Source organism: Protopterus annectens, chromosome 5.part0 (assembly GCF_019279795.1).
Source record: "Protopterus annectens isolate FY-2018-M chromosome 5.part0, PAN1.0, whole genome shotgun sequence".
NCBI lineage: Eukaryota > Metazoa > Chordata > Ceratodontiformes > Protopteridae > Protopterus > Protopterus annectens.
The window spans coordinates 616,823,477-616,844,547 of NC_056735.1; positions in this window are offsets into that span (position 1 = coordinate 616,823,477).

The following is a 21,071-nucleotide window of genomic DNA, read 5'->3' on the forward strand; positions in this document are numbered from 1 at the left end:
CTTTCATAATTTAAATGCAGAAGAATATAGGGCTCTACATGAATTGCAGGATTTACATTCCCTTATTATTAAACAAGCAGATAAAGGTGGTAAAATTGTATTACTGGACAAAGATTTATACGTTAACCAGATGAAGGTTTTGCTATTAGATACTTGTACCTATCAAATGCTGACAAAAACAACTGTAATTGCTGTCATTGATAAAGTGTCCTTTTTAGTGTTTGATTTATTGATTACAGGACTAATTGATGAATCCTTATTCAATTATTCTTCAGTACAAAAACCTCTAGTTCCTAGGATTTATGGACTCCCTAAAATCCATAAACATCCCACGGTTCCTCCTTTACGCCCCATCGTGTCAGGAGCAGGATGGTGCACTGAGCCCCTATCTATTTATGTAGAAGATATTTTACATGAGTTCTTGGATAGCTGTTATACAGTTCTTAGAGATACAAAAATGTTTTTACAGCGGGTGCAAAATAGAATGGAAACCATTGATAATGATGAAAAATTTGTATTCCTTACCATGGACATTGAATCTCTTTTTACTAGTATTCCAAATGTTTGGGGAATTGAAAAAATAAGAGAATTCCTCGATATGAATAAGAGGCTGACTACTAATAAGATTATGCTAGTCTGTGCACTATTGGAGATTATACTTGAAAATAACATTGTAACCTTTCAGGATCAAGTTTTTCTACAGAAGATTGGCGTAGCTATGGGCACTTCATGTGCTAACAGCTACGCCAATCTGTCATTAGTACGATGGGAAGAACAATATGTTTTGTCAGATGTTAATCCATTTTTTGGCTATATTCTCTGGTACGTACGTTTCGTGGATGATGTTTTTATCTTGTGGAAAGGGCATGGTGGAAATATCAGTAATTTCATTGATTACTTGCATAGTACTACAGACTTTTTGAAGTTTACCTTTACTTTTTCTGATACATGTGTTGACTTTTTGGATGTGAGTGTCACCCATACTGACTTAAAGAAGATAAGAACTATTTATCACAAACCCACAAGAACCAATGCCTGTCTTCACAGGTCAAGCATGCACCCGAGACACATACCTAGAAATGTCCTTAAAGAACAAGTCTATAGAACTCTACGCCTACATAATAATGATGAAGAGGCAGCAGTTGCTTTAAATAAATTGCAAGACGAATTTCAAACAAGAGGCTATTCTTGCTCAGAAATTACTAGAGTGATAGCAGATGCATGGAAATTCAGATCTACAAGATGTAAACCATACATGAGCTCTTATGGTGCTGATACAAGTATATCTTATGATACAAGTATTGATAGAAGTAAGTTTAGAATAGTTTTTAGATTTGCAAGTGACATCAATAAGTATACGGAAATTATTAAAAAGAATTGGCACTTACTAAATGAAATACCAGGTCTGGTTTCTACAGTTGGTGACACCCCAAACTTCAGTTTTAGAAATAATGTGTCTTTAAAGCAGCAGCTCTGTAATAGAGAACATCAGTCATTTAGAAAGAATTTCTCAAACAGACAGGGCACTTTTCCGTGCAGGAATTGTGCTGCTTGTCAGCATGTCTACACTAAAAATGAGTACATTCATCCTGTGAAATGTTTTAAACTTTATACAAAAAATTATTATGATTGTAAAAGTGCCGATGTTGTTTATTTTTGTTTTTGCCAAGTATGCCATGCCTACTATGTAGGCAAAACAAATAGGAGCTTTAAAGAAAGAATGTTTGAACATTTAAGGGACATACGGAACCAGAAGCAATCAAATGCTCTAGCTAATCATGTCCTGAATACGGACAGTAGTCATTGTTTTAAATTTTTAATCTTACAACAGATAGTAAGGACAAATAGAGGTGGTGATATAGAAAACCACACTGAAGAATTAGAACAACAATGGATCACCAAGTTACAAGCAGATAGATATCCTGGTTTGAATGGCTGTACCTCATTAGTTCCTTACCTTAAGGCAATGTGCCTTAAACACTAAGTATGAATTTTTTATTGTATTATTATGGTTATATGTGCACAAAATGTGTGTGTATAGGTATATATATATATATATATATATATATATATATATATATATATATATATATATTTTTTTTTTTATGGTTATTACCAATAACCATCAGGGATGATATTTCCCTTTTTTAAATATTTAAAATATCCCTTTTATTGTATATATATATATATATATATATATATATATAAATACTTTTTCTATATCTTTTATGTAATTTTTCTTATAGATATTGGTATATGTTTTTATGTCTGTGGGGAAATATTTCTTTAAATTGTGATGTCATACTAATTGTCTTAGTATTTAACCAAGCATCAGTTGTAGTGATGTGGTCTGATGAAGCAACATCAAGTTGTGAAAGCGCTTACCGTTTGTTTTTCTGCAATAAAGTACTGTGATTGATTTCCAGTGTGTAACTTTGGTGCCTTAATTTACTTTTGCTGTTGTGTGTTTTTGGGCACCTCAGTGTACCTGAAGCCGTTTGAGTTTGTATCTTCAGTTCCTAGTTTTATTCGGCTAAGGACACACTGTACGTGGATATAATATGGACATGGATACCAACCAAGAATCATATAACGAACATCATCAATTTTTAAAGCTTCTTGAAGTACCAGTGAATCCATTATTAAACACTGATGTAACAGGCAAACACAGTGGATACTGGTTCGGAGATGGAAAAAATGCTTCAGTTCCAGGCACAATATAGATGGCTAGAAAACCTCCTATATAAGTACAAATGAATACAATGGCAAAGACTACACCTACAAGCTTCATTGGAAGATAAAGTAATACCTCGAGGTTTACGTATATTAAATATGCCAACTTATGGGAATACATATCCTGAACTCTTACGTAAGTGGCAAGAATTGAATTTATCTTTTAGCTCCAAGTATATGGAGCCTCTTATAGAGATTTTTACACCTCTTGAAACTGAGCTGAAAACTGAAATTGTGACATTAGAAAACCAGATATCTGTAACCTTTCCTGCTACTATTACCCTTAATAAAATGGGCCAGTTGCATGAAAGCATTAGTGCCTATGAGAAAAAGCTTCAAAATGTTAAATTAAATAAATTAAATAGAGATAAAACTGATTTTACAAACAATAATGTCTTCTCATGGCCGAGAGACCCTATAAATAGAACCCCTTTGTATAATCCTGTTACAGTGAATAGAGAGACTAGTAGGACACTAAATACTGAGACACAGGCTTCCACTTCCGGTTTTCGCCCAAACGAGACGAGCGAAAGCATGGCAGTACAACAAACTGATCAAGAGCATGCTAAATCTAGTGTTCCTACTCTCCAAGTTGCATCCTTTGCTTCTATAGTGAATGGGAATACATCTACTTCGAATATGGACAAAAATTCGAAGTCAGAAGAATGAAGGAATGCAAACACTATAGGTAAGACTCCAATAGACACTTTACAAGCAAATCCCACAGATACTAGCATTTTTTAGAGAATTTGAAAGTGGGAGAATTCACTTTGAAAGCAGCTCTCCCATTCAGAGCTCGAGCCAAAAGCAATCCCAATATGGGAAAGACAGCAAGGGAACATCAAATGGACAGAACTGCACACTTTTCAAAGAAAAGGAGGATGTAAGAACTGATCTTATTGTTAATATTTCTTCCTTTACTCTAACTAATGAACAGAATAGTTTGCTTAAGAAGGGTTTGTCTTTTATACCTGCCAGGAAGGCAGATTTAACTGAAATGTTAACAGACTTGAAATTGCTTGGTAGGAATTTATCATTAAAATGGATGTTTCGTAATAATGAAAATGTCAATGTAAATATATACAAGAAAACTAACACTTTTGTACCTCCTACCCCTCCAGGCATACAAAGATTTTTAGATATCTGTGAAAATGCTTTTAATGAAGCTTATACTCCTGGTATGCAAGGCTGCACCTTTCATAATTTAAATGCAGAAGAATATAGGGCTCTACATGAATTGCAGGATTTACATTCCCTTATTATTAAACAAGCAGATAAAGGTGGTAAAATTGTATTAATGGACAAAGATTTATATGTTAACCAGATGAAGGTTTTGCTATTAGATACTTGTACCTATCAAATGCTGACAAAAACAGCTGTAATTGCAATCATTGATAAAGTGTCCTTTTTAGTGTTTGATTTGTTGATTACAGGACTAATTGATGAATCCTTATTCAGTTATTTTTCAGTACAAAAACCTCTAGTTCCTAGGATTTATGGACTCCCTAAAATCCATAAACATCCCACGGTTCCTCCTTTATGCCCCATCGTATCAGGAGCAGGATGGTGCACTGAGCCCCTATCTATTTATGTAGAAGGTATTTTACATGAGTTCTTGGATAGCTGTTATACAATTCTTAGAGATACAAAAATGTTTTTACAGCGGTTGCAAAATAGAATGGAAACCATTGATAATGATGAAGAATTTATATTCTTTACCATGGACTTTGAATCTCTTTTTACTAGTATTCCAAATGTTTGGGGAATTGAAAAAATAAGAGAATTCCTCGATATGAATAAGAGGCCGACTACTAATAAGATTATGCTAGTCTGTGCACTATTGGAGATTATACTTGAAAATAACATTGTAACCTTTCAGGATCAATTTTTTTCTACAGATGATTGGCGTAGCTATGGGCACTTCGTGTGCTAACAGCTACGCCAATCTGTCATTAGTACGATGGGAAGAACAATATGTTTTGTCAGATGTTAATCCATTTTTTGGCTATATTCTCTGGTACGTACGTTTCGTGGATGATGTTTTTGTCTTGTTTGAAGGGCATGGTGGAAATATCAGTAATTTCATTGATTACTTGCATAGTCCTACAGACTTTTTGAAGTTTACCTTTACTTTTTCTGATACATGTGTTGACTTTTTGGATGTGAGTGTCACCCATACTGACTTAAAGCAGATAAGAACTAGTACTTATCACAAACCCACAAGAACCAATGCCTGTCTTCACAATTCAAGCATGCACCCGAGACACATACCTAGAAATGTCCTTAAAGGACAAGTCTATAGAACTCTACGCCTACATAATAATGATGAAGAGGCAGCAGTTGCTTTAAATAAATTGCAAGACGAATTTCAAACAAGAGGCTATTCTAGCTCAGAAATTACTAGAGTGATAGCAGATGCATGGAAATTGAGATCTACAAGATGTAAACCATACATGAGCTCTTATGGTGCTGATACAAGTATATCTTATGATACAAGTATTGATAGAAATAAGTTTAGAATAGTTTTTAGATTTGCAAGTGACATCAATAAGTATACGGAAATTATTAAAAATAATTGGCACTTACTACATGAAATACCAGGTCTGGTTTCCACAGTTGGTGACACCCCAAACTTCAGTTTTAGAAATAATGTGTCTTTAAAGCAGCAGCTCTGTAATAGAGAGCATCAGTCGTTTAGAAAGAATTTCTCAAACAGACAGGGCACTTTTCCGTGCAGGAATTGTGCTGCTTGTCAGCATGTCTACACTAAAAATGAATACATTCATCCTGTGAAATGTTTTAAACATTATACGAAAAATTATTATGATTGTAAAAGTGCCGATGTTGTTTATTTTTGTTTTTGCCAAGTATGCCATGCCTATTATGTAGGCAAAACAAATAGGAGCTTTAAAGAAAGAATGTTAGAACATTTAAGGGACATACGGAACCAGAAGCAATCAAATGCTCTAGCTAATCATGTCCTGAGTACTGACAGTAGTCATTGTTTTAAATTTTTTATCTTACAACAGATAGTAAGGACAAATAGAGGTGGTGATATAGAAAACCACACTGAAGAATTAGAACAACAATGGATCACCAAGTTACAAGCAGATAGATATCCTGGTTTGAATGGTTGTACCTCATTATTTCCTTACCTTAAGGCAAGGTGCCTTAAACACTAAGTATGAATTTTTTATTGTATTATTATGGTTATATGTGCACAAAATGTGTGTGTATATGTGTGTGTATATATATATATATATATATATATATATATATATATATATATATATATTTTTTTTTTAATGATTATTGCCAATAACCATCAGGGATGACATTTACCTTTTTTAAATATTTAAAATATCCCTTTTATTGTATATATATATATATATATATATATATATATATATATATATATACTTTTTCTATATCTTTTATGTAATTTTTCTTATAGATATTGGTATATGTTTTTATGTCTGTGGGGAAATATTTCTTTAAATTTTGATGTCATACTAATTGTCTTAATATTTAACCAAGCATCAGTTGTAGTCATGTGGTCTGATGAAGCAACATCAAGTTGTGAAAGCGCTTACCATTTGCTTTTTGCAATAAAGTACTGTGATTGATTTCCAGCATGTAACTTTGGTGCCTTAATTTACTTTTGCTGTTGTGTGTTTTTGGGCACCTCAGTGTACCTGAAGCCGTTTGAGTTTGTATCTTCAGACTTGGATGGATGCCTGAACCAGACTGAGGGCAGAATGGTGCACCTCTTGAGGCAGGCTGCCCCTGGTGTCTAGCCCCCAGCACAGCCACCTTTGGGGCTTTGAAGGGGCAGTGGTAACTGCCCATGGGTGGGGACCTCAGCCCCACTGTTTCCATCTGGGTGGTCATGGGCCTCTGATTCCCAACCACCCTCCACATCCAAGGTGTTTACCCCCTTCATGTGTCATACACCACCCTTGTTTGCTGTCTTATCTGTCTGCAAAAGCAACCTCTCCTACCCACCTTACCTCCCCAAATGCACCTACAACCTTTCCCAACATCTCAGTTTTAAAAAAAAGGGGGGGGCATGTGTCCTCCCCAAAAAAAATAAACGCATCCCATACATAGCTCTCTATTTTGCCCCCAAGTACACTGACACCCATCAATTTACCCCTGAATTACTCAAGCAATGTATGTTGCATGCACCTCTCCCTGTGTGGTATGAGGCACTAAATTCCAAATTGTCCAAATCATTCACAACTGTTGCTGCAGAAGAAATAGAGAGCTATGGTCCGTTCCTACACCCATCCTGCACATCCCTAGCTGCCTTTCACATTGTTTTTCCCCCTGCTTGCCCCCATTTTACCACTTTCCTATCACCCTTTTTATTTTCTTTTTTTGAAATTAGCACGGGTTTAAGCTGGAATAAGCACTGCTAAGCAAAACTAAGGGTCTCTTAGCACCACTTAGCATTGCACAAACCCATGCAAACCTTCTTAAAACTGCTTTAATCACTCTAACTCATTCAGCCTCTTTTCTGCCCAGCAACAAAATAACCAGCGCTGCCAGTTCTCGGCCCTAGGACTCTGTACACCACAGTCGCAGCAATGTACCAACAAACCATATGAGCTGTGAGATTTACTCATACTTTGATAAATATATCATGCATTATGGTCATTTAACATTAGGGAAAAAAGTCACTACTGCTAAGTCTTGAACCCAGGACCCTGTGTACTGCAGCCACAGCAATATATCACTACACCATCTCAGCTGTAAGATTTTATAATGCTTTCTAAATATATCATGCATTACGGCCATTTAAAATTAGGGAAAAAAAGTCATCACACACAATTCTCCAACCCACAACCTTACACATTACAGTCAGAGTACCGCACCACTAAGGCAAACCAGCTCTGGAGATTTAGTAATACTTTTGTAAAGATATCATGCATTACAGTCATGTAACAGGATAAACATTAAACATATGCAGATTATTGAACCTAGGACTTTCTGCAATACAGTCACAGCAACACACCAGTACACCAAACAGCTGTAGATAACCACTGATGCTTTTGTAAAGATATCAGGCACTACAGGGATGTGACTGCAGGGAAAGAAAAAATACATCACTGCCAATGTTTGAACACAGAAATCTTTGAACTAAACTCAGAGAAACATTCCAGTACACCAAATGACCTCTGGAGTATAATAGTTTTCACAAACATATCCTAATTGCCAGTTGCACAGTACTCCAATATATATATATAGTCGCCTAAATCACACTGTACATGGCCCTCAGACACAGATAACAAACCAGTACACAGACAAATAAATGTCGCTAGATGTATGGGAGGCCTACAATAACAGGTAGAGCTGACAACTGCACAGACTGCTGCTGAATATCCACAGCTGTGCCCCCTATTTATGGAAGGGTTGTCATAACACCTACCCAGTCTGCCTACATACTGGCAAGTCAGTGCAGATTGGGGTTAAGACACCTTGGCAGACAGCTCTGTGTCAACATCATACCGATCAGAACACACATGTCCATGCAAATCATCTGTTACACAGTGTATGCATGCACATATGTCTTACAAATACACATGCCAGATTAATGGTTTGCTAGCTCTATCTGTACCATTTCTAGCATCTGTCAATATGTTGACACCAACATTCCTGGCATGCACAACAGTCTCTGGCATAATAACTACAGACATGTCAAGGCTACATAGGAATAATTGTGCCCTGCAATGTCCTGTGAAACTGGTTGCCCCTACCAGACTCAATGCCACCCATAGTAGCACTTTAAAGGCAGACAGGGTGGGACACATCTCACAACTATTAATATGCATAGTAAATGTTCACCTCCCCTCTCTGGATGGCACTATTATGTAACATATGGACCACAACCACATGCCTCACCTGGAATGTTGTGGGTACCCTCAACCAGGCCATGCTGGGACACAACAACTTACACTCCACCCTCACTGACAGTAACAGCTTGCTCTATACCAATGTCTTTACAATCCCTAGTCTGATTCCTGGCCAGAATGCAGCAGCTGTGGCCTGCTACATATGCAGCAGTATGCCCAGTTACCTGCTACAGACCTAACCTTCCTCAAAAACACCTACAGCAGGGCATCAACCCCAAATCCAGACATAAAGGTGTGTGGGGGGATGTTGAGGTTTTAAGGGACATGTGTCACAGTCTCCCCCTACAAACATGCTCAGCTGATAGACCATCATCAACTGGAGCAACATGCACTGTCAGATAGGAAAGGATGTATCACACTCACAGCTGCCTGTCTCCTCACTCACCCCAACACACATTTACATAGTACACTCTCTGTACATTGTCTTTTAACAATGACCAAGCATACATACCTCTCAACTGTACAGCTTTCCAAAAAAGCAGGGATATATATCTCCAATATATATAGTGGCCTAAATCACACTGTACGTGGCCCTCAGACACAGATACCAAACCAGTACACAGACAAATAAATGTCGCTGGATGTATGGGAGGCCTACAATATCAGGTAGAGCTGACAACTGCACAGACTGTTGCGGAATATCCACAGCTGTGCCCCCTATTTATGGAAGGGTTGTCATAACACCTACCCAGTCTGCCTACATACTGGCAAGTCAGTGCAGATTGGGGTTAAGAAACCTTGGCAGACAGCTCCGTGTCAACATCATACCCATCAGAACACACATGTCCATGCAAATCATCTGTTACACAGTGTATGCATGCACGTATGTCTTACAAATACACATGCCAGATTAATGGTTTGCTAGCTCTATCTGTACCATTTCTAGAATCTGTCAATATGTAGACACCAACATTCCTGGCATGCACAACAGTCTGTGGCATGATAACTACAGACATGTCAAGGCTACATAGGAATAATTGTGCCCTGCAATGTCCTGTGAAACTGGTTGCCCCTACCAGAGTCAATGCCACCCATAGTAGCACTTTAAAGGCAGGCAGGGTGGGACACGTCACACAACTATTAATATGCATAGTAAATGTTCACCTCCCCTCTCTGGATGGCACTATTATGTAACATATGGACCACAACCACATGCCTCACCTGGAATGTTGTGGGTACCGTCAACCAGGCCATGCTGGGACACAACAACTTACACTCCACCCTCACTGACAGTAACAGCTTGCTCTATACCAATGTCTTTACAATCCCTAGTCTGACTCCTGGCCAGAATGCAGCAGCTGTGGCCTGCTACATATGCAGCAGTATGCCCAGTTACCTGCTACAGACCTAACCTTCCTCAAAAACACCTACAGCAGGGCATCAACCCCAAATCCAGACATAAAAGTGTGTGGGGGGATGTTGAGGTTTTAAGGAACATGTGTCACAGTCTCCCCCTACAAACATGCTCAGCTGATAGACCATCATCAACTGGAGCAACATGCACTGTCAGATAGAAAAGGATGTATCACACTCACAGCTGCCTGTCTCCTCACTCACCCCAACACACATTTACACAGTACACTGTCTGTACATTGTCTGTTAACAATGACCAAACATACATACCTCTCAACTGTACAACTTTCCAAAAAATGTCCAGATTCTTGCCTCATATTTTTGTTCCATTTTCTCATAAACTTGTGTGTTTCTGGCAAATCATTGCCAAATCATTGAGGGTCAATGTAAAAAAATAATGACAGACATTTGAGTTGCCAACTGCATGCCCTTCAGAATATGTATGCCAGTGCAAAACCTGTTATTCTATCAACTCTCTACATTTGTAAGAGCAATATTTCAAAAGTGTCCCTACTTTGGGGGCATTGCCCCCCCCCCCATTATTTATGGCTTTGTAAAGAGTTCTTGCTCTAAGAGGTTGAGAGGTATGGCTACAGATGGTGGCCATACCTGTGACCTCTGCATATGTCTGCAGATTGTCCTGATGTTGGACACATAATTTCTTTCCATCTGTCATAACATTTTGGTTTTCTGGCTAACATTTGGATAACCATGACAGATTGACATTGCAGATTAATGACAGACATTGTCATGTAACAATACATGCACAGTGTGTTTTGTTATCTAGTTCCATGTGTGTCACAGGAACATGTGAAGGTTGTGCTCAGTGTTTGGTGTTTGTCCCAGTTTCCCATATGCCATTAACCAGATGTCTTTCTGTGAGTGGTTGAGAGGTATGCTGGTGGCCATAACACAGGTAGACTGCTGCAAGGGGATGTACATACATATACACATACATGCAGATACACACACACACACACACCCACACACACACACACACACACACACACACACACACGCACGCGCGCACACACACACACTCACTCATGACCTGCCCTTGCTGACAGCAGAACATCTAGCTGCCTAGTTGCCTAGCTTTACAAACAATAGTGCTAGGTACATAACACAAACACCACAGAGCTACTGCAGTGTTGCAGTGTCTGCCAGTACTATTGAAGTGGGTGACAATTGCAGGGGCTCATAGGATTGCCAATGGTGGGTTCACAGGCCCTTTACATGGTAGAGCCATCTGGAACACACAGACACTGCTGCATGGGAACATGCATTGAAATACACATGCACACAGAGTTGACACTTTTCATATTAGATGACATACCTATCTATTTATGTACACTACAAACTGATATGTCTATTGCATGCACCACATTGCCTTTGTGTTAGAAAATATGTATCTGTGCTTGTAAGGTGAATGGCATCTATAGGGGCTGTGACTAGTTTTGCAATGGGAGAGTTAACAGGGAGGAAGAGACACACAAAATGGTATAACCATCACATACTCACAGGAAATACATCCACAGGGGATATGCATACAGAAACACATGCACTCACACAGTTGGCAATGCACAGATGAGAACACCTACCTATCCACTTGTATGTACTATAGTGCTATGCACACATTACATGGACCACAGAGATTATATGCCTGGGCCATAACATGCTACCTCTTACTACAATTAACGTTGGGAATGGCTTCATGGATGGTGGGATACACCACCCAAAATAGCGATTGGTCTCATATATTGCTGTTATAAACCTGGACAAGTGATGGAGTAACAGACTTTCCATCAGCATGATGTTTCAGACAGGTATGAAGTCTGATGCTGACATATGTGTCACTACAGCAACTGTCACATATTTGGCAATGATTTGTCATAAATATCCATTGTTAGGGGACACAGACCACATATATGTTGCAAAAATCTGGGTATTCTGCATACATCTGTACAGATGACTGGTATGGCCTATAGAGTTCAACATTGTGCATGTAAGGAAGATTCCATTAACAGGCTCTTTAAAGTAATACCATGGGGAAGGGCTAAACAGGCCTTAAAATAGTATAACTAACACACACAACAGCCACAGGGGATATGCTTCACACACAAACATATCCAATACTATATTCCTATCTACTTGTGCGTACTAGACTGCTGCCTAATTATCACACACACCATGAAGCTTATAGGACTGAGAAGTGTCCAAAGGTACTTCTAAGGTGAATGACATCAGCAGTCATTATATAGCAATGCAATGGAAAGTGTACTTTGTGGAACAGGCCACAAAATGGTATAACCAACACACACACAGGGGATACATTTATCACACACTCACAGTTACTAGTGCTGAGATTAAAGCCCCTACCTATCTAGTTTTTTGTACTATAGTGCTAAGCAGTTATCACACATGCCATGGAGCATATAGGGCTAGCAGTACTCCAAAGGTACTTCTAAGCTGAATGACATTAGCAGCCCTTGTAAAGTAGGCCAATGGAAAGTGTACTTGGTGGAACAAGTCTCAAAATGGTATAACCAGCACACACACAGGGGATATGATTCACACACACACACTCAGAGTTGCCAATGCTGAGATTAGAACCCCTACCTATCTAGTTATTTGTACTACAGTGGCATGCAGTTATCATACAAACCACAGAGCTTATAGGGCTAAAGGATATCCAAAAGTACTTCTAAGGTAAATGAGATCAGCAGGCCTTCTAAAGTAGGGCAATGGAAAGTGTACTGGGTGGGAATGTGCTAAAAATACTTTAACCTATAAACACACACACACATATTTACAAACACATATTTGCCAGAACTGAGATTAGAACCCCTGCCTATCTAGTTAGTTGTATTATAGTGTTACGCAGTTATCACATGCACCACAGAGTTAATAGGGCTGAGGGTTATTCAAATGTACTTCTAAGGTGAACTACATCAGCAGCCCTTGTAAAGCATTGCAGTGGGAAGTGTACTAGGTGGGAAAGGCCTCAAAATACTTCAATCTACAAACATACACACACTTTTGCCAGAACTGAGATTAGTGCCCCTGCCTATATACTTATTTATACTATAGTGTTATGCAGTTATCGCACATGCCACATAATTTATAGGGCTGAAAGCTGTCCAAAGGTAGATTTAAGGTGACTGACATCAGCAGGACTGCTAAAGTAGGCAATGGGAAGTGTGCTGGGTGGAAATGGCCTAAAAATCTTTAACACACAAACACACACACACACACACACACACACACACACACACACACACACACACACACACACACACACACACACACATACACACACACAAACATTCGGGTGCTGTGAGAGTACAACCCTTAACTCACTACTATTATGCAATGGAGTTCACCTTCATGCTGGGACATGCCACTAATTACAATTGGTGTGCAATTGTCTGCAACAGGACATCAATCTATGCTTTTCAAGATGTCTCTGTATATGTCTCTCTCTCTCTCTCTCTCTCTATCACTGCCTGTCTCTCTCCTTATATGTATTTGTTAATGTATGCTTGATATATATATATATATATATATATATATATATATATATATATATATATATATATATATATATATGTTCATAGGTTCATAGGTAGGCACTAGGCTATCTGTCCGAGGGCATTTATAAGCCTAGCCAGAGTGTGTTGGCTTTTGCCGCCCCATTGATTAATTAACTGAGCCTCTGTCAAGCAGAGCCAATGAAGTGATCCTAGGGGTATACTTTCTGTTACCCATCCACTCGTCAAGGCTTCTGTTGAAGAGTGTTAGTGAGGGGCTCTGCCTAATGTAGTTAGGAATTTTGTTCCAAAGCATGGGGAGTCTCTGTGACAGGAATCTATCCCTCCAGCATGTTCTATTTGTTTTTGTGGCGAGGTTTAGCTCACTAGAGCACATGGCTTGCAGTGACTTGGATTTCTTTAGGTGGAGCATGTCCATCAATTCTGAGTTGGACATGGCTTTGTAAGTCAGGCAGAGATCACCTCTGAGTAAGAGATATGCCACTGAGTACAGTCGGAGTTTTTTCAGTCAGGCTGCATAGGACATATGTTTGAGGCTAGTAATCCTCTTGGTGAGGTGCTTTTGTGGTCTTTCAAGCTGTTAGAAGTGTCTTGTGAGGTACATCCCAAATGGGGCATTGTACTCTATGATGGGTCTGATGAGTGACGAGTAGAGGGGCACTATAACCTCTTTTTTTCTAGATGTGAACCCCTTAGTAATTAGATGGGCCACATAGAAGGATTTTCTAACTACTTTGGCAATATGATTGCCAAAGGAGAGATTACTATCTACCTGGGTCCCCAGATCTCTTATTACCTCTTCTGTATTAAGGGGGCTGTCGCCTATGTGGTAATTCATGGGTGTTTTGTTTTTCCCAAACGGGATGATTATGCATTTTTTGGCATTTAGCTTGAGGCCATGACTTTGACACTAGGTGTCGGTAAGGCCTTTTTAGAGGATGTCTGTGTCAGCCGGAGAGTCAATTATGGCTCCCAGTTTGCAGTCATCGGCAAACTTGGTTAGCCATAGTCCTCCTGTGTTTGCCTGTACTTCTGAGAAATATATGACGAACAGTAGGGGTCCCAGAACTGAGCCTTGCGGGACACCACTTGTGACTGGTTTAGAGTCAGACCTGGAGCCCGCTATTCTTACCGTGTGAGTTCTGTCTGTAAGCCAGTTGGCAACCCATCTTGTGGCGTAGGGGTTTATGTTCAGGCTGGTGAGTTTTTCTATAATACCCGAGTGAGGAATGGTGTCGAACGCCTTGGCGAGATCAAGGTAGGCTGTGTGAACCACCTTTCCCTCATCTATGGCCTTGGTAACTGTCTCGAAGAAGTCAACCAGGTTTTTAGGCATGATCTTCCCTTAACAAAGCCAAACTGGGTTGGGTCAAGTGTTTGGAGGTTCCTAATGTCTTTGTTAATGAGTTCCATGATGATGCGCTCCATAGCCTTGGAGACCAGGCTAGTCAGGCTTATGGGGCAATAGTTACCAGGGTCAGTTATGGCCCCTCCTTTGTGGAGTGGAACAACCATTGCTGTGCACCATTCTATGGGCATGTAGCCTGTGGAGAGGCTGAGGTTGAACAGCGTGTTTAGGTGGGGGGTTAGTTCGTTCTGTAGTTCGTGCAAGACACAGCCTGGGCCACCATCTGGCCCCATTGATGCTGTGTTTTTGGCTTTTGAAAGGGCTGTTTTCACATGTGCTTCTGTGATTTCCCGGACACTACACTTTTCCGGTATTGTTGTGGGCCCTTTTGAAGGTGAGAGGAACGTGAAGTTTGCACTGAATCTATCTGCTATTATGTTGGCAATATCAGTAGGTTCAGTATATTTTGTGCTATTTTGCATTATCTCAGAGCATATCTGCAAGTTGCCACTTAGAGTCTTGACATAGCTAAAGAAGGCTTTGTGGTTATCTTTCGAATCCTTAGCTATTTTTCTTTCAAAGATAGCCTTGGATGATTTTATGAGGGACCTTAGTTTCTTACTGATACTGATCAGGGATGTCTTTCCTTCTTGGGATTTGCTTTTTTTCTGAACTAGTTTCCTACTTTTGTTGTATAACCTGTTTATGGCAGCGGTCCACCAGACTGGTTTCCTTCTCTTAGGGGAGTGATTCTTGGTTTTGCTAGGGATGGCACGATCCATGCATCCTTGTAGGTGCTCATAGACTGCAATTGTAAAGGATTCTGCATCTTGGGTAGTGTTATCTTTTAGCATGGGGGCTGTGAAACTTACCACCTCTGCCTTAAGTAAGGTGAAGTTTGCTTTAGAAAGGTTTTTCACTGTGGTTTCCTTGGTTGGGGGTGGTGGTGGGGTGTGGACATCCTGGGTGATTAGTTTATGGTCTGATCTAACCAGTGAGGGGTTGACCTCCAGTATGGAGCACCCGTCGCCCATGTTTGGTGATGACCAGGTCCAATATGTTTTGTCCTCTGGTAGAGGAGTTTACCAGCTGATCCAGGGCATTTGAGTTGATAAATTCCAGGAAGCGCTGAGCCTGGGAGTTTGTACTCAAGTAGTTTTCCCAGTTAATGGTAGGGTAATTGAAATCTCCCAAGATTAGGGTGTTCGGTAGGACCTTCATGTTTTCCAGTGTCTCCAGAAAGGTGGAGTGGTGGTCCTGGGTCATGGAGGGTGATCTGTAGCAGGGCACAATTTGCATTGCAGATTTGCCCGATGTTAGTTGCACATAAGTATCATGCTGCGCCACTAACCTAGAGGTGTGCGTATCCTTGATGAATATGGATACACCCCCTCCTTTTGTGTTTCGGTCCATGTTCTGTGGCCGAAATGTGTGGTATGAGTTGTAGCCCAGTAGTGCTGGAGTGCTCAGTTACTGCACACACACACACACACACACACACACACACACACACATATATATATATATATATATATATGTATATATATATATATATATATATATATATATATATATATATATATATATATGTGTGTGTGCGTATCACACTCCAAGGATGCAGCTATTGCACATATGAGCCATCTAGAGATAGGTGGGGGTAATCCTGTGTGATGTGTGTGGGTAGAGACAATTAAGGTGTACATAGCTGCCTGTCTGCAAAGACATATCTGCACAATACAGTTGTATAGTCCAATGTGGGCTTAGACATGGGCTGTAATTCTATAAGTGTAGGAGCATGCCCAGTATGACCTTCTATAGTAAGAGTGTGAGTCCATTCCAGAGATATCTATGCTCTGGCCCAGGGTTTTGTGTGCTACAGCCATACCTGTCAACCTGTTAGTGCAAGAACTCTGGCATAGCCTGCCAAAATGGGTGGATAATGGCCCAAACACAGGGAGATTTTTTAAATATTGCTCTTATAGACTTAGAAAGTTGATAGAGTAACAGGGTTTGTTTTGGCAGACATTTTCTGACATATATGACATCTGACACTGAAATGTGTGTCATTACTTACTGACATAAATCCTCAGATCATCACAATAATTTACCAGAGACATGCAAGATTTATGATGAGCAGATGAAAATTATAAGCCAAAGTATAGACATTCTGGCCAAATTCAGCCAGTTAAGAGGTGTGGCTACAGCCAATTGGCTGATTAAGCTGTGTAGACAGTCCAGAACCTCAGTCATATACTGGCTAGTGATCTCCTGGCTGTGTGGTAGCCTTCTTAACTTAAAAGTCATATCCTAATGTGGGTACAGAGTGCATTGTACTGAACAGAGATTTCCATAATATGTATGGTATATTCTACATAGCACTGTGATTTCCTGGTATGTCAGTGGCAGAGCAGTATAGAGTTATATGTTGAGCCACTGACATACATTTGTTTATAGGCTCATAGATTAAAAGGAGGTTACTATGGCATTGGCCCTGAAGCCCTTATAACACTAGCAGATGAGAGTGTAACCCATGTTAAGACATGTCAGCACCCAGAGCCCCTGTACAGCAGGGACAAAGGTAGAATCACAGGACTGTATTTTCTGTTTCCCACACAGTTATCCAGGGTGCACTTCACAAGGGGTATTGACGTATTCAGTTGATGTGGACAGGGAGTGTATTCCACAGATGGGGTAGTCTGTGGGACACATATCTGTCATACCAAGTCCTACTGATATCACAGACAAGGCTGATGCTGCTCCTACAGGTTGCTTGAGTGGGACTTGACTTGCAGATGTGCAGCAATCCCATCAAGGCAGGATCTGGATTGCTTTGTATGGCAGACAGAGGTCATCTCTGAGGAGTCTGTATGGAACTGAGTAGAGGGACAGTGCTTTTAGCCTATCTGTGTATGGTATGTGTTTGAGGGGCTAGATTCTTCTGGTGAGGCACCTCTGTGGTCTCTCCAGCTGCTTCATGTGCTTTGTGAGGTACATGCCGAAGGAGGTGGGGTTGTACACAATAATTGGCCTTATAAGGGTAGGATACATGGATCTTATGACCTCTTTGACCTTGGATGAGATACCCACTTTTGTGTAAAGGGATGACAGTGGCTGTCCTCCACTCAGCTGGGGTAAAGCCAGTACTCAGGCTTTGGTTGACTAGGGTGCCTAATGGTGCTACCAGTTCATGCCTGAGTTCATGTAGGATGCAGCCTCTGATGTATTCAGGTCTCATACAGGCTGTCTTTTTGCCCTTGAGAAGGCAATGATACTCTGTTCTGTATTGATAAGGGGTGGGTGGGCAGGTACTGGGGATGTCCTGCTTTACTGATGGCAGATGGGATGCATTTCTGCTGAATCTTTCAGCCAGTAGATTGGCTATATCCACAGCTTTTATGTATGCTCTGTCCTTGACCACCAGTTCTAAACAGATCTGGGAGCTTTCTTTGAGACTGCAGACATATTTGAAGAAGGCCTTCTGATTGTCTGTCTTAGATGTGGGTAATTTGGTGTCGGAATTGCCTTTAGAGGATTTCAGTACTGCTGTTAGTTGTTTGTTCAGGCTAAGGAACGATTGCTTCCAATTGTGCACCTGCTCCTTCTTGGTCCTGGACAGCAAATGCTATCCTTTTGTTATATAGTTCCTTTATCACAGATGTTTACATACAGGTGTACTCTCCCTTGTGAAGGATAATGTTGTCCTGTCATGAATTCCTGATTCCATGTATCTATATATATGCTGGTATAGTACTTTGTTGTACATTTGAACATTTGTGCCTGTTCCTCTAGTGGGGGAGGGGGCTGTGCAGCTGTTTATACCATCCCTCAGGTGGTTGTGATCAGCTAGGGAGACAATCCTATTTTACCATAACTAAAGGGTAGTCAGGGGAGATGGTGATATCGAACATGACTGTTTTTATGTCAGATCTGGCCAGGGAGGGTGATTCCATAGGGGTGCTGCAGTGGTTACTCATGTTGGTTACTACCACTTCCAACATATGTATCATATCTTGTGGGGGTATCAAGTAGCTTTCCAAAGATTTACCATTGAGAACATGGGGGAATCTCTGTGCATTTCTGTTCTGGCATGGTTGGTATTTCCAATCTATGGTTGGGTAATTAACGTCACCCAGGATCAGGGTAAAGGATTAAAACTTGATAGATTTGTAGAGGGACTGATAGGTGGAGTGGCCATCCTGAGTGGAATATGTTGGCCTGTAGCTGTCTATAATCTGAATAGGGGTCTTGTTAACGGTTATATTTTTGCTGGAGTCTCTTGTGTGCATCAGACTATTGGACCAGCCTAAAGGTGTGTGTTTGTTTCATATTATATTTACAGTCCACCTCCTTTGGCTTTTCTGGCCACATTTTGGGGTCTGGCTGTGAAGTAGGATGAGTGACCAGGTAAGGATGGTTTGCTCTTCACAGCTGTGGGCCAGGTTTATGTGAGTGCACAAATGTCAGCATCCTCCAGGGTTAAGAATGCTTGCAATGAGTGCATTTTCATGTTTAGACTCCTAGAGTTTAGCAGCATGACCTTTAATTTGCATTTTGATGTGAGTTTCATGTTGGTAGTATCAACCGTATGACTTTCCCTAAAACAGCCATTATGGGGGAGGCAAGGGCTTTTGCCAGAAGCCTGAATCCCTAGTGAGACATATGCAGGCCATCTGTAGCAAAGCAGCGTGGTCTGTCACTCGTATGTTCCCTGGCTGTCAGTCACTGGATCACCCTGGGACAACACCAGAAAGTAAGCCACTCATTAATGTCAATCATTTTTTGATTGTATTGAGGCATCATTCTGGGTGATGGTAGAATACTGCTTAAGCCTGGGGACACAGCTACATGGGACACATATTCAGCATGCTCAATCATGTCTGTCTTCCTATAGTCCAGGGAGGTATGTCTGAAGTCATTCACACCAACATGTACTGGAACACACTCATAACAGTACCTGTTGTGGAGAGACTTCAGTGCATGTGTGATATGGCAGATGATGGCACCTGGCAAACAGGTAACCATTACAGTCTCCTTATGTAGCCTGGTGAGAGGCACATTTGTGTGTCTCACAATAGAGTCTCCTGTGGAGTAATATGTTGGGTTTATGGTTGGGCCTTACTGGTTGCCTGACAATGCTGTGTGGACTATGCCTGGTATGTTGTTTGGAGGTTTGTAGAGTTCTTATATGTGTTCAGCTCTGAGGTGTCCTTTGTTTGGGTTTGTATTTGTTGAGGACTACCACATATGTGGGTGTGTGTTGTGTAGCTGTGGGGGATGTTTACTGACTGCATACAGTGCAGGGAACCTATGTTACTGCACAATTTGTTCTGGTGTGCACATTCTTCATATTTCTGGCCAGTGGGTCCCCTTCCCCTTATATGTGTCTATTTGTCCTTCTGTAGTGCAATTACAGGCTTTGTCCATGGTTGCTGCTATGTATTTGTATGTCTGGTGTGACTGGGGTAGACGTCATAACATCACATGCAGGGTTATGAACTTCACACCTCTGAGTGTACCTGTTCACAGGATCACAGGAGATCACTAGGCTAATGGCTCTGGGGCCCTTACAAGCCTATCCCAGAGTATATCCCCAGAAAATACATCACAATCAGTAGCTGTCAGCCCTGTTAATGAGGGGCACAGGTGGCACCCCCTGGGACAAATGTTTGGTTGGCCAGCCACTCATTAAGGTTGTGCTTTAAGAGGATCGGCGACATACTTTGTTTGATATGTATGGGGAGGTAGCCTGTGGGAGACAAATCTGTCTCTCCAGGAGGGTTTGTTAATGTAACATATTAGGTATAAGACTTTTGAATGACTACTATGCGAGGAGTTAGACTTACGGATACGGAGTATCTGTACTAGAGCAGGGTCTGAGATCGCCTTGTAGGTGAGACAAAGGTCACCGCTGAGAAATCTGTATGATACAGAGTAGAGTGAGGCTGATTTGAGCCTGTCCACATAGGACAAGTGTTGGGGGCCATGGATTCTGTTTGTGACATATTTCTGTGCCCTTTCCAGTTGGTGCAGGTGTTTGGAGAGGTACATACCAAACATGCTGTTGTACTCAATTATTGGCTTAATGAGGTGGGAGTACAGAGAGGTAATAACCTCCTTTTTTCTGTATGCGATCCCTTTACTTATGACAGGTACCAAGTAAAAGTCTTTTCT